The 13,653-nt window shown below is 44.5% G+C and overlaps 1 protein-coding gene across 1 annotated transcript in view; it reads left to right on the top strand.

The window, feature by feature from the left end:
* The window catches only part of BMPR1B (bone morphogenetic protein receptor type 1B), a 100,578-nt gene that overhangs the window by 20,211 nt on the left and 66,714 nt on the right, over positions 1-13,653 (top strand). The gene's annotated exons all lie outside the window — the stretch shown is intronic.

Raw genomic sequence — 13,653 nt, 5'->3', positions numbered from 1 at the left:
TTATGCAGAAACTCTGCTAATTTGAAGGCCCTAGGCCCCTAAAGGTAGACTCTGCAGCTTCCCCTTGGTCAACATCCTACAACTATACAACAAAAGAGCGAGGATATATCAAGGTAAAAAATCTCATTGTATTCAATTCAAATGACATAATCAATGCAAGTAAGAGCAAAAGGGAACAGGACATGAAGACTGAGCCACAATAGGGCTCTGCAATGTGGAGAATCACATTTGGGGATAATGTGACCATAAACAGCAGGTGACACAACAAATTGAGCAGAGGCTGTAGACACTGCAGTGGTTGCGGGTGCAAATGCTGTTCCCTAGTAATTGACAACTAACATACTCTCAGTCTCAGCATCTACCATATGGACGCTGTAGGGTGTAGGAGGACGGTGAAGTACTAATCATAAAGATGGCATTATACAGATAATTCTAGCCACTCGTCCCACCCTGCTCCAGGTACCATGTTACCTACCCATGTTGCTGCTGTAAACTGGTGACACAGATCCCCAAACGCATCAACCTCGACACGTGTTTCGCCACGTAGGCTTCGTCAGGAGGTACCCTCGCAGCTCACCTGGCCCTGGTCCCGTCTGCAGAAGCTGGCTTCGCCTCTGTGTGGTCCTGGTACCTCCTGACGAAGCCTACGTGGCAAAACACGTGGCAATGTTAATGCGTTTGGGGATCTCAGCCACCAGCCGCAGCCAGCACTTTCAGCCACAGCCAACAGTCAGTGCCAGCAGTCTAAACCACCAGCCGCAGCCAGCACTTTCAGCCAGCAGTCAGTGCCAGCAGTCTGATCCACAGCCACCAGTCTCAGCCACTAGCCACAGCCACCAGTCTCAGCCACCAGTCAGTGCCAGCATTCTCAGCTACAGCCAGCACTCAGTGCCAGCAGTCTCAGCTACAAGCAGGCAGCAGACAGCAGTCTCCAGTCTCACCCACCAGTCAGTGCCAGCAGTCTCAGCCACAGCCACCAGTCTTGGCCACCAGCCACGCACAGCAGTCATAGCCACAGCCATCAGTCAGTGCAATCAGTCTCAGCCACAAGCCACAGCCAGCAGTCTCAGTCACAGCCACCAGTCCAGTCATTGCCAGCAGTCTCAGCCACCAGCCGCAGTCAGCAGTCTCAGCCACAGCCAGCCCTCAGTGCCAGCAGTCTCAGCCACAAGCCGCAGCCAGCAGTCTCATCCACAGCCACCAGTCAGTGCCAGCAGTCTCAGCCAACAGTCGCAGTCAGCAGTCTCAGCCACAGCCAGCACTCAGTGCCAGCAGTTTCAGCCACAAGCCACAGCCAGCAGTCTCAGCCACAGCCACCAGTCAATGCAAGAAATCTCAGCCACAGCCAGCAGTCAGGGCCACCAGTCTTAACAACCAGTCAGTGCCAGCAGTCTCAGCCACAGCCACTATTATTAGCCATCAGTCAGTGCCAGTAGTCTTAGCCACAGCCTCCAGTCTCAGCCACCAGTCAGTGACAGCAGACTTAGCCACAGCCAGCACTCAGTGCCAGCAGTCTCGGACACCAGTCAGTGCCAGTAATCTCAGCCACAGCAAGCAGTCAGTGGCAGTGACACATATTATACTTACTGTATCGAGATATATACGTTTCCATTTTATTTTTTATTATTTAACTTTTGACTTCTTGCCAAAATATTTTTGACAAAAAAATAAATAAAACAAGAAATACAATTGCTATTTAATATAGACTGTTCCTACTAATGTTTTTGCACTACTGTTCTAGCACCCGTTATTGTAACGGACTTAATGTCTAGTTTTTTATATTTCTGGTATTCACATTTTCAGTGAAACTAAGGTGTCCTGACTTCGACAGAGACAGAAAACCCTCACGCTTATATATTAATAGCAATTAAGAATTCATCAGCATTTGGTAACACATTATGGCAATATATGAAAAGTACTAATGACTCACACAGTGGATCATGAAAATGTGTCACTTTAATTGCATTTCTCAGTTCCATATCTTTCTGCCAGAATTTGAACACAAGTTTGCAGTAATTAATGAGAGGAAAAGAGGGGAAACCACGAGTTGGCATTTTTTTTGTGAATTTTGCTTTTTGATTAGAAAAAAAGTGACCACACAGATTGTCATAGAAATTGGCAACGTTCTACAATACTATTTCTCATTATGTCAGTGTTGAAAAGTGTTGCTTGCCTTTTCGAGATATTCTGACTGTATCACATAACAAAAATCAATTCAGGACATCATAATTCATAATTAAGTTTCATCTCAACCCATTTGCAATGATTATAATATCAGTCAGAATCACTTGATGTGAATAAGGCCTCTTCCACACGAACGTAAGGGCTCTGTGCCTGTGCTGCGGACCGCATACGGTGGTTCCGCAATACACGGGTCACCAGCCGCGTGCATTCCGCATCACGGATGCAGACCCATTCACTTGAATGAGTCCGCAAATCCAGAGATGCGGTGCAGAACGGAAACACGGAATGGAACCCCACGGAAGCACTACGGAGTGCTTCTGTGGTATTCTGTATCTTTTTGCGGAACGAATGGATCGCGGACCCCAGGCTATGAGCTGTGCGCTGCGATGGCCAGCGCTGCAGCAAGGGACAACCCTAATACAAAAACTCTGCCCAGTACAACAGAGGGAGCTGAGACACCGGAGCCTATACCGGGCGAATGGAGCGGCGCCCAGACATACTAGTAAGTGCAGGGGGACCCCTGGGCGCCGCTCTGCCAACTGATATAGTTAGTTTTTAGTTTTTAAACTAGTGAAAAGTCCTCTTTGAACCAGTCATCAACTTTATGCTGACCTCCCTGTGGGCAGCATAAAATAGTGACAGAAATGCTGATGTCAGCGGTGTGTCACTCATGAGCTAAAAGTAAGTTGTTGCTGAGAACCAGCATCATAATCATTGCAGCCCGGGCCTTAAAAAGAGTCAAATCTACTAGAGAAGAGTCATGGTTATTCATAATCTCCTGCACTCTCGCCCATCTGCTGATGGTTGGACGTTCTCTCTAGAGAGACAGGGAGAAAACTAGGTAGAAGCCTGTCAGTCATCAGCAGGTGGGCAGGGAGAGCAGGAATCCATGAATAACCATGACTCTTCTCAGGTGGCCGGGACTCTTTTTTTAAATCTGTACAGGTGTTCCACTTTGGCATACTCCTTCCCGACATGCGTCCCTGTCACCATGGGAATGCCTGGGAGTTAGAATATACCATCTGATCTGAGTTTTCAGGATCTCATTAATTCTCATTATGAAAATTCACATTACGAAAATTCGCAATCAACACTAGTCCTAACGAATATTCGAATTTGCGAATATTCTACAAATATTCTACGAAATATTTGTGAAATATCGCAAATTCGAATATGACCCCTGCTGCTCATCACTAGTGTCAATAGGACCTGGCCTCATTGCTGTGGTGCAGAGTTGCTGATGACACACTAGACATTGATCCAGTGGGCTGTGAAAGACACTACTGTCCCTTCCTCAGCTGCTCTACCTGTAAATGGTGGCATGCACGTTTCTGAACAACAATTTTAAAAAGTGACTTTTGCAAATTTGCGGCTCACTGGCATTCCAGTATGGATCATGGTTTCTCTAGCTAAAATTGGCTGTCCAAATAGCCAACCGTAATGTAGCAGAGGTAGAGAAATGTAAAGCTGGCACTCTCATTCACCAGGCGGGTTGTTGTGTCATAATTCTTATTATATAGTTAAAATATGCTAATTAGTAAAGTCAATTAAAGCAGTATAGCAGTAAAAAACACAATGTTCTCAATAATAATTCTCGATATTGTCTGCAGGCCCTTGCAGTAGTACTGGTCGAGCTAAAATTTACTGATAACTCCGATAACACGTGTCACAGTGTCGATTCCGATGTCAAATACACAGTGAATACAGTTTACACCCTTATACTGGTACCTCCCAAATACTGGTGATAACAATCAGATTACTATACCTACATCACTCGCTATATGGAAACTTTATATATATTTAGCTATATTTTATTTAATTTTATATCTATACAGCCAGTTATTTATTTTCTCCTATATATGTGCATGTATTTATTGAATACTCATCTTATGAAATTATACATTCCTTGTAATCTGAATGATCCAGTTTTTCTTTATTTTGCATCCATTTGCCTAAATCAAGACCATGTTTTACAACCAGCCAACAACCCAACAAAAGGAATCATGTCCACACTACCATTTGAATACCACTGAGGAACATGTTGAGACAACATGGAAATGTGTCTGGGAGTCTTTATTTGGCAGTAGCAAAGTGTTAAATACTGTAGAAAGGATAATAGAAGAAAGCTGAAGCTTAAGGCTACATTCACACAACCATATTTTTGGTCCACTTCTGATCCATGTTTTTTGTGGATAGGATGCGGACTCATTCATCTCAATAGGTCCTCAAAAAATGCGGACAGAACACCATGTGCTGTCTGCATCCATATGTCTTTTTCGTAGCCCCGAAGGAAGATAGAACATTTCCTATTCTCGACTGTTTTGCAGACAAGAATAGGCATTGTTACAATGGATTGGAAAAAAAAATGGATGCAACACAGACGTCACCTGCAGACCGCAAAATACATACTGTCCTAACTTTTGTAGGGAACTGCTAATACTGCTGAGATGCAGTGTATTTAGCCTCTTTGCCCCTGCTGCTTTGCTTCAGAAACCCCAGAGATTCAGTACAAGTCTTGTTTTGTAAACACAGTGAGTCAGACCATGAGGGACAGAGCTGCACTAAGGAGACATCCTAGGTCTTTAGGAGTCTAAGGGTACTTTCACACTTGCGGCAGGACGTATCCGACAGGCTGTTCACCCTGTTGGATCCGCCCTTCCGCTATTTCGCCGTGCCGCCAGACCGCCGCTCCGTCCCCATTGACTATAATGGGGACGGGGGCGGAGCTTCGGGGCAGCATGGCTGTGCCCGGCGAAAGGCCGGCGGACTAAAAGTCCTGCATGTCCGACTTTTTGGTCCGTACACTGCCGTGCTGCGCCGGCAATGGGGACGGGGCAGCGGTCCGGCGGCACGGCGAAATAGCGGAAGGACAGATCCGACAGGGTGAACAGCCTGTCGGATCCGTCCTGCCACAAGTGTGAAAGTACCCTTAGGCAAGTGGCATGTGTAATCTTTAAAACTAGGAGGAATAGATAAGCAGATCTTTGAGTATCTATATCCTTAAGATCAGCTAGTGAGGCTGGAGTGTATAAGAATAGATTGCCACCTGCTCCTCTTTATCTCCCTCACACAGTCTGTAGTTCTGCTCTGTGTTACTTATATATTCACAGAATCTACTGTAACTTAAGATTGTTGCAGGATGCCTTGTTATTGTAGTACTGCTGTGTTCTCAGTATACTGCATGTATGTACTATTATCATTCTGACTCTTATAAAGGTACTGTTCTAACCTTATGTGGTATCTTGATGTATTCTTCAGACTGTGAGATTAGTACAGTAATCTTTGTTAAGGCTACTTACTATACTTCATATGTAAGTCCCAGGAAGAGATCCTCCCTGTAATACAGAGGCTCTAACCTGGGTGGAGGCACTGATATACTTTACTTATGTTCCCTCTCTTCCATTCAGCAAAGGCTCCAGGTCCCATTATACATGCAGGTCAGCGCCAGAGTCTGTTGTGGGGGGAATATTACTCATACCCCATTCCCCACAACTAGGGCTACACTTTCATTTGAAATAACCTTTAAAGGCTATTTACACATTTGGGTGCAATTTTTTAAATTATTGCATTATACTTTCAGTTGGAAGAAAAAGTATGTGAACCCTTTGGAATGATATGGATTTCTGCACAAATTGGTCATAAATGTGATCTGATCTTCATCTAAGTCACAACAATAGACAATCACAGTCTGCTTAAACTAATAACACACAAAGAATTAAATATTACCATGTTTTTATTGAACACACCATGTAAACATTCACAGTGCAGGTGGAAAAAGTATGTGAACCCTTGGATTTAATAACTGGTTGAACCACCTTTGGCAGCAATAACTTCAACCAAACGTTTCCTGTAGTTGCAGATCAGACGTGCACAACGGTCAGAAGTAATTCTTGACCATACCTCTTTACAGAACTGTTTCAGTTCAGCAATATTCTTGGGATGTCTGTTGTGAGAATCACTTTCTTGAGGTCATGCCACAGCATCTTAATCGAGTTGAGGTCAGGACTCTGACTGGGCCACTCCAGAAGGGTATTTTCTTCTGTTTAAGCCATTCTGTTGTTGATTTACTTCTATGCTTTGGGTCGTTGTCCTGTTGCAACACCCATCTTCTGTTGAGCTTCAGCTGGTGGACAGATGGTCTTAAGTTCTCTTGCAAAATGTCTTGATAAACTTGGGAATTATTTTTTCCTTCGATGATAGCAATCCGTCCAGGCCCTGATGCAGCAAAGCAGCCCCAAACCATGATGCCCCCACCACCATACTTCACAGTTGGGATGAGGTTTTGATGTTGGTGTTCTGTGCCTCTTTTTCTCCACACATAGTGTTGTGTGTTTCTTCCAAACAACTCAACTTTGGTTTTATCTGTCAACGGAACATTTTGCAAGTACTGCTGTGGAACATCTAGGTGCTCTTGTGCAAAAATCCCAAAATAGTTATTATTTTTCATTCCCCATATGTCTACTTCATGTTTGGATCATTTTGGGTATGACATTTTATTTTTGGGGAAGTTCCAAGGCTTAGAAGTTTAGAAGCAAATTTTGAAAATTATCAGAAATTTTCAAAAACCCATTTTTTTAGGGACTAGTTCAGGTTTGAAGTCACTTTGTGAGGCTTACATAGTAGTAACCACCAAAAAATGAACCCAGTCTAGAAACTACACCCCTCAAGATATTCAAAACTAATTTTACAAATGTTTTTAACCCTTTAGGTGCTCTACAAGAGTTATTGGCAAATGGAGATGAAATTTCAGAATTTAATTTTTTTTGCAAAATTCTCAATTTTAACCAATTTTTTCCACTAACAAAGCAAGGGTTAACAGCCAAACAAGACTATATCTTTATTGCCCTGGCTCTGCCGTTTACATAAACACCCCATTTGTGGTCGTAGACTACTGTATGGCCACACGGCGGGCGTAGAGGGAAAGGAGTGCCGTGTGGTATTTGGAAGGCTGATTTTTACAGACTTATTTATTTACACTGTGTCCTGTTTCAAGCCCCCCTGATGCACCCCTGGAGTAGAAACTCCCTAAAAGTGACCCCATCTAAGAAACTACACCCCTCAAGGTATTCAAAACTGATCTTACAAGCTATGTTAACCCTCTAGGTGCTCCACAAGAGTTATTGGCAAATGGAGATGAAATTTCTGAAATTTTTGCCAAATTTTAAATTTTAACCCATTTTTTCCACTAACAAAGCAAGGGTTAACAGCCAAACAAGACTATATCTTTATTTCCCTGACTCTGCCGTTTACAGAAACACCCGATATGTGCTTGTACTCTACTGTATGGTTACACTGCGGGGCGTAGAGGGAAAGGAGTGCTGTGTGGTTTTTGGAAGGCTGATTTTTATGGACCGGTTTATTTACACCGTGTCCTGTTTCAAGTCCCCCTTATGCACCCCTGGAGTAGAAACTCCCTAAAAGTGACCCCATCTAAGAAACTATACCCCTCAAGGTATTCAATAATGATCTTACAAGCTATGTTAACCATTTAGGTGCTCCACAAGAGTTATTGGCAAATGGAGATGAAATTTCAGAATTTCATTTTTTTGCCAAATTTTCAATTTTAACCCATTTTTTCCACTAACAAAGCAAGGGTTAACAGCCAAACAAGACTATATCTTTATTGCCCTGACTCTGCCGTTTACAGAAATACCCCATATGTGGTTGTACACTACTGTATGGCCATAGGGCGGGGTGTAGAGGGAAAGGGGCGCCAAGTGGTTTTTTTCGAAGGCAGATTTTTATGGCCCGGTTTATTTACACTGTGTCTGTTTCAAGCCCCACTGATGCACCCCTGGAGTAGAAACTCCCTAACAGTGACCCCATTTTGGAAACTACGGGATAAGGTGGCTATTTTTAGGGTACATATGATTTTTGGTTGCTCTATATTACATTTATGTGGTAATGTTACCAAAAATTTTAATTATGAAATTTCATCTCCATTTGCCATTAACTGTTGAGCAACACCTAAAGGGTGAATACAGTTTGTAAAATCAGTTTTGAATACCTTGAGTGGTGTAGTTTCTTAGATGGGGTCACTGTTAGGGAGTTTCTACTCTAGGGGTGCATCAGTGGGGCTTCAAAAGGAACATGGTGTCAATAAAAAGGCCATCAAAATCTGCCTTCCAGAAACCATGTCGGTCCTTTCCTTTTGCGCCCTTCCTTTTAGTGATACAGCAGTTTACGACCACAAATGTGGCGTTTCTGTAAATTGCAGTATCAGGGTAATAAATATTAAGTTTTGTTTGGTTGTTAACCCTTGCTTCGTTACCGGAAAAATAGATTGAAATGGAAAAGTGCCAAAAATTGCTGTTTTGGCACCGTTTTTACATTTCTTTTGAGACTATGTTAATCTGGGGGGTTAGGTCATGGGGTATTTTTATAGAGGTGATTATTACCGACGCAGCGATACCTAATAAGTCTACTTTTTTACAATGATTTAGGTTTTAGACTATATTATCCTTTTTGATAGCCAATTTTTTTTGGGTATCTCTATAGTCTAAAAGTAATTTTTTTTAAAGTTTTTTAGCCGATTGTATTAGGTAGGGACTCATTTTTTGCGGGATGAGGGGAAGGTTTTAATGTCAGTATTTGGGGGGCTATATGACTTTTTGATCACTTGCTATTAAACTTTTTGTTATGTAAGGTGACAAAAAAAAAAACTTTTTGGGGGGACCATGTTAATCTGGGGGGTTAGGTCATGGGGTATTTTTATAGAGGATATTATTACCGATGTGACGATACCTAATTTGTCTACTTTTTTAAATTATTTTAGTTTTACAAACTTTTTGAACACATTTTTTTGGGTGTCTCAAGTCTGAGAACCATAGTTTTTATCGATTGTCAGTGGCTAAATGGAAAAGGGGATATAAATTTTGTACTCCATGGAATTGTGGTACTCCCTGAAGCAACCGTCAATGCAGAGGCCCGAATGATCGGGGCACGTGTCACACTGAGTGGTGGTGTCCTTCCGTATCCCTCTCCTGTGACACACTCTGCACTTTTTTGGAGTCCGCCCCTTCTTTCCAGTATGGGGGACCACACCTGGAAAGTGTTGGCCAGGGACGATCCGGGCGCCTCCAATTCCCGAAGAACTCCGGCCTGCTCTTTTCCGGTCAGAAAAGATCAGGGCCTTGAGGACTGCCTCATAGAACTGCAGGAATTTCCCTGTGTTGCCAGCGCACTGGTACAGTACAAAAGAGTTGTACATAGTAACCTGCACCAACTTTTTTGTACCATGTCTGCGTTTTGCGCATGGCATTATATGGCTTGAGCACTTGATCAGAGAGATCAACTCCTCCCATATACCGATTGTAGTCGACAATACAATCGGGCTTGAGGACCGTTGCCACGGTACCTCGCACAGGGACAGGGGTGATGCCGTTACCGTGAATTGTGGACATCCCTCTTGTCCTTATATCTGACCAGCAGCAGGTTTCCACTGGTAAGGGCACGGGTCTCATCCTTGGGATAGGTACCTGGAGGGGGTGGGTAGGGATGCCGCGTTGATTTTTCTGCACGGTCCCACAAGCAGACGTGGATCTGGCGGCGAGGGACCTGAACAGGGGGATACTAGTATAAAAGTTATCCACGTAAATGTGGTAACCCTTATCTAGCAGTGGGTGCTTAAGGTCCCACACAAGTTTCCCGCTAACACCCAGAGTGGGGGGGACATTCTGGGGGTTCAATACGGGAATCTTGCCCCTCGTACACACGAAACTTGTAAGTGTACCGTGAGGTACTCTTACAAAGTTTGTACAGCTTCACGCCATACCTCGCCCGCTTTGAGGAAACATACTGGCGGAAAATGAGTCTCCCCTTAAAAGCAATGAGAGACTCATAAACCGTGACCTCCCTTCCAGGTACGTAGGCCTCCAAAAATTTTGCCCCAAAGTAATTTTGTACAGGCAGGATCACCTCGGGGAGGGGGACGGGGGGACGGACGACATGCAGGCATTTCTGGATGGCCTCAAACTGGGAGCGTGTCATGGCTGTACTGTAGAGTGGGGTCTGGTAGAGGATGTCCCCACTCCAGTACAGCCTGGCACTAGGTTTTTTGACTAGGTCCCACAGGTTCGTCTGCTCCACCATTATTTTTACCAGTTGGTCACTGAAAAAATGACAAAAAAAGTCATATTCAGTGAAGCCCACTGTGTAAATTTGTATTCCTGGTTGTCCAACAAAATCAGGAATCACAGGATCAAAGTTCTCTGGGGTACACCAGCCAAGTTCACCTGCAGGGGCTCAGGTGAACTGACCTGGCGGAATGGGAAAACTAGTACGAGCCCCAGAGCTGCTCGTACTAGGATGGGCCACAGGGTCCCTAGCATGGGGGTCCCCTCGATCCGCCTGGCGTCTCCGCCGCCTTGGGGGGCTCATCATCGCTTGATGATGAGGAGGACGCGGATGACAAAAGGAACGTGGGGTCATCCTTGTCCTCACTGGGGCTCTCAGACTCTGAGGCAAGGAGGGCGCATCCCTCCTTGGCCGAGAACGTCCGGCAGGCCATAGGGGAGTGTGTGTCTGTGTGTGTGCGTGCGTGTAAATCTTTATTAGGTGTGCGTGTGTGTGGGGGCACGGGTGTTCCCGGAATTTTCCCTAAGCCTAACAGGGAAAAATAACCAAAAAAAAAGTAACAAAAAAAAAAAAAAAAAAAAAAAATAGGAAAAAGAAATAAATAATTTATAACTCGCTGATCAGACGTCCGAAGCTGATCAGCGGTGGGGTGGGCAATGCACTAACAGTGGCCGGACGCTAAAGAGTGCTGGCCCCCCCCAAAAAGCTTGCGCCCCCAAAAAAGGGTGAGGGGTGGCAAGGGGGCAAGCTGCAGCACCGCTGGGGGGTCTAGGGTCGCACAGCTGTGCTGTGGACCCAAGACACCCTAAGAGGATGATGCAACACTAAAAAACTCAACTTTCCCTAAAATCTCCCTGCCTGAACTAAACCTTTCCCTACCCTGTCCCTAACCTACCTTTTAGTGCCAGATGGCACTGTGGAGGATCAAAAGAGGGGGTGCTGGGCACAGATCAGGGGTGCAGGATCTGGAGATCGGGCAGCAGGAGAGGAGAGCACGGGGGAGTTAATCCCTGCCCGCCCGTGCAGCCAATCAGAAGAGATCCTGTGAGGTAATATCACCATCACCTCACAGGATCTGAGGATGGTGATTGGTGGTGTATTATCACACCACCGATCACCATCCTATTCCGGGTTATCGGGTCACCAGAGACCCGAATAACCCGGAAACTCAGCAAACCGCAGGTCTGAATTGACCTGCGGTTTGCTGCGATCACTGATGCAGGGGGATCACAGGACCCCCTAGGCATTGTGCCAGAGTGCCTCTCGAATGATTTCGGCAGGCACTCTGTTCCGATCACCACCGGCGGTTTGCGGCGGTGATCGGAACTACACAGAATGTACAGGTACGCCATGTGTTCTTAAGTACCAGGACATCAGGGCGTACCTGTACGCCCTGTGTCCTTAAGGGGTTAAGCCAGCAACTTGTCATCGCGAGTGCTGAAACCTCTATACTACTCCTTCATTCATACACTACGAGACCTGGAGCACACGGCCACGCCACTCAGACTCATCTACAGAAAGACTGGTGAACATGCAGTGATTGCATCATGGAGGAAAAGTCCTCAGACTGACAGTACACGGAGAGAGTGCCACAGGCCCACTTGAACACACATTGAAAGACGTAACATCTAATCCACAAATCTATGTTACTTTTTGCTAACCATATTAAAACTGTTGATACTGTGGCAGCTTAAACCAGCTCCAATTACTACCTTAACTACCAATGAGTGCACCTGTCACTTTATTACCAGCAGTGTGAATATGAAAGGACATTATTGTAGACCGCATATATTTATTTAAGTGGATTGTTATACCATACAATCATAATCATTTAAGAGATTTAATATGTCATATTGAAGCCATATTGTTTTCTTACTGATACAGACTTCCATTTATATATTTTTTCACATACTTAACCAGTACTTCTGTGAGGGCCCCACAGGCAATATCAAGAATTATTATTGAGAACTAGAGATGGTGTTGCGGTTCGCCCGGCGGTCATTTCGCAACGAACTATGCTCGTTCGCTGTTCACCGAACGTGCGAACATATGACGATATTCGCTCCCGCCATATTTTTTTACATTGTGAATAACTTTGACCCATGACACATCCATCAACTGGTACAGGACAGCCAATTGAGACGTTTCAGCACATGGACATACCCCCTACCTTATAAATAAACCTGACCTGGGCGCCATTTTACATTCAGTCTTTTGCCAGTGTAGGGAGAGGTTGTTGTGTGGAGCAGGGACAGACTGTTAGGGACACAAAGCGCTAGCTAATAGGTCCAGAAAAGTCCTTTTAAGGACTGTTATAGGTGTGCCATCGATAGGTATGCAGTACAGAGGGGTGTGATATACTTATAATATACTTTCTAACATAGTATACTATAGTGCATTTGTATTGTGCAGTAGTTGTGTGCGGTTCTGCTGCGATACTGCAGCTACACAGAGTGACAAACGCTATTGGAACAAATAATTTCTACTTGTGTGATTTGCCAGTTGCCCCCAAAAAAACTGATTGAATCAGGGGTGCTATATATCAATTATATACTTTCTATATAGTGCATTTGGGTAGTGCAGCATTTGTCTGCGGTTTTGCTGCGTTACCGCAGCTACACAGAGTGAAAAACACTATTTTAAGAAATAATTTCTTCTGGAGTGATTAACCAGTTGCCCCCCAAAAAACTGATTGAAGCAGGGGTGTTATATACCAATAATATACTTTCTATATAGTGCATTTATGCAGTGCAGCATTTGTCTGCGGTTTTTCTGCGTTACCGCATCTACACAGAGTGCCAAACAGTATTGGAACAAATAGTTTCTACTGGTGTGATTTAACAGTTGCCCCCCCAAAAAAACTGATTGAGGCAGGGGTGAGATTTACCTATAATATAATTTCTATATAGTGCATTTGTATTGTGCATAATTTGTGTGCGGTTCTGCTGAGATGCCGTAGCTATACAGAGGGACAAATGCTATTGTAACAACTAATTGCAACTGTTGTGATTAGAGATGAGCGAATTGAAGCTGACAAAGTTGAATTTGTTCAGAATTTCAGGAAAAGTCAGGAGTATGAGCAGAGTGAGGAAGTGGAAGAGGAGGTGGTGGACGATGAAGTCACTGACTCAACCTGGGAAGGTGGCAAGCCGAGCGAGGACAGCAGTACAGAGAGGGAGGGATCCGCAGCACTGCAACAGGCTGGAAGAGGCAGTGGGGTGGCAAAATGGAGAAGGCGGGCCACACCAAACAAGCTCGCAACTGTTTCCTGGAGCATCCCCTTGCGGAAATCTCCCTTGCCAAGAAGTAGGTGTTCCGCAGTCTAACGCTTTTTTGAGGAAAGTGCGGACGACAAATTGAAACTTTCAACCTGTGCCATACAAAAATGAGCAG

This window comes from Bufo gargarizans, chromosome 1 (genome assembly GCF_014858855.1).
Source record: "Bufo gargarizans isolate SCDJY-AF-19 chromosome 1, ASM1485885v1, whole genome shotgun sequence".
NCBI classification, from domain to species: domain Eukaryota; kingdom Metazoa; phylum Chordata; class Amphibia; order Anura; family Bufonidae; genus Bufo; species Bufo gargarizans.
Note: the sequence above shows the minus strand (reverse complement) of the source record. Positions and strands in the feature narration are given on the sequence as shown.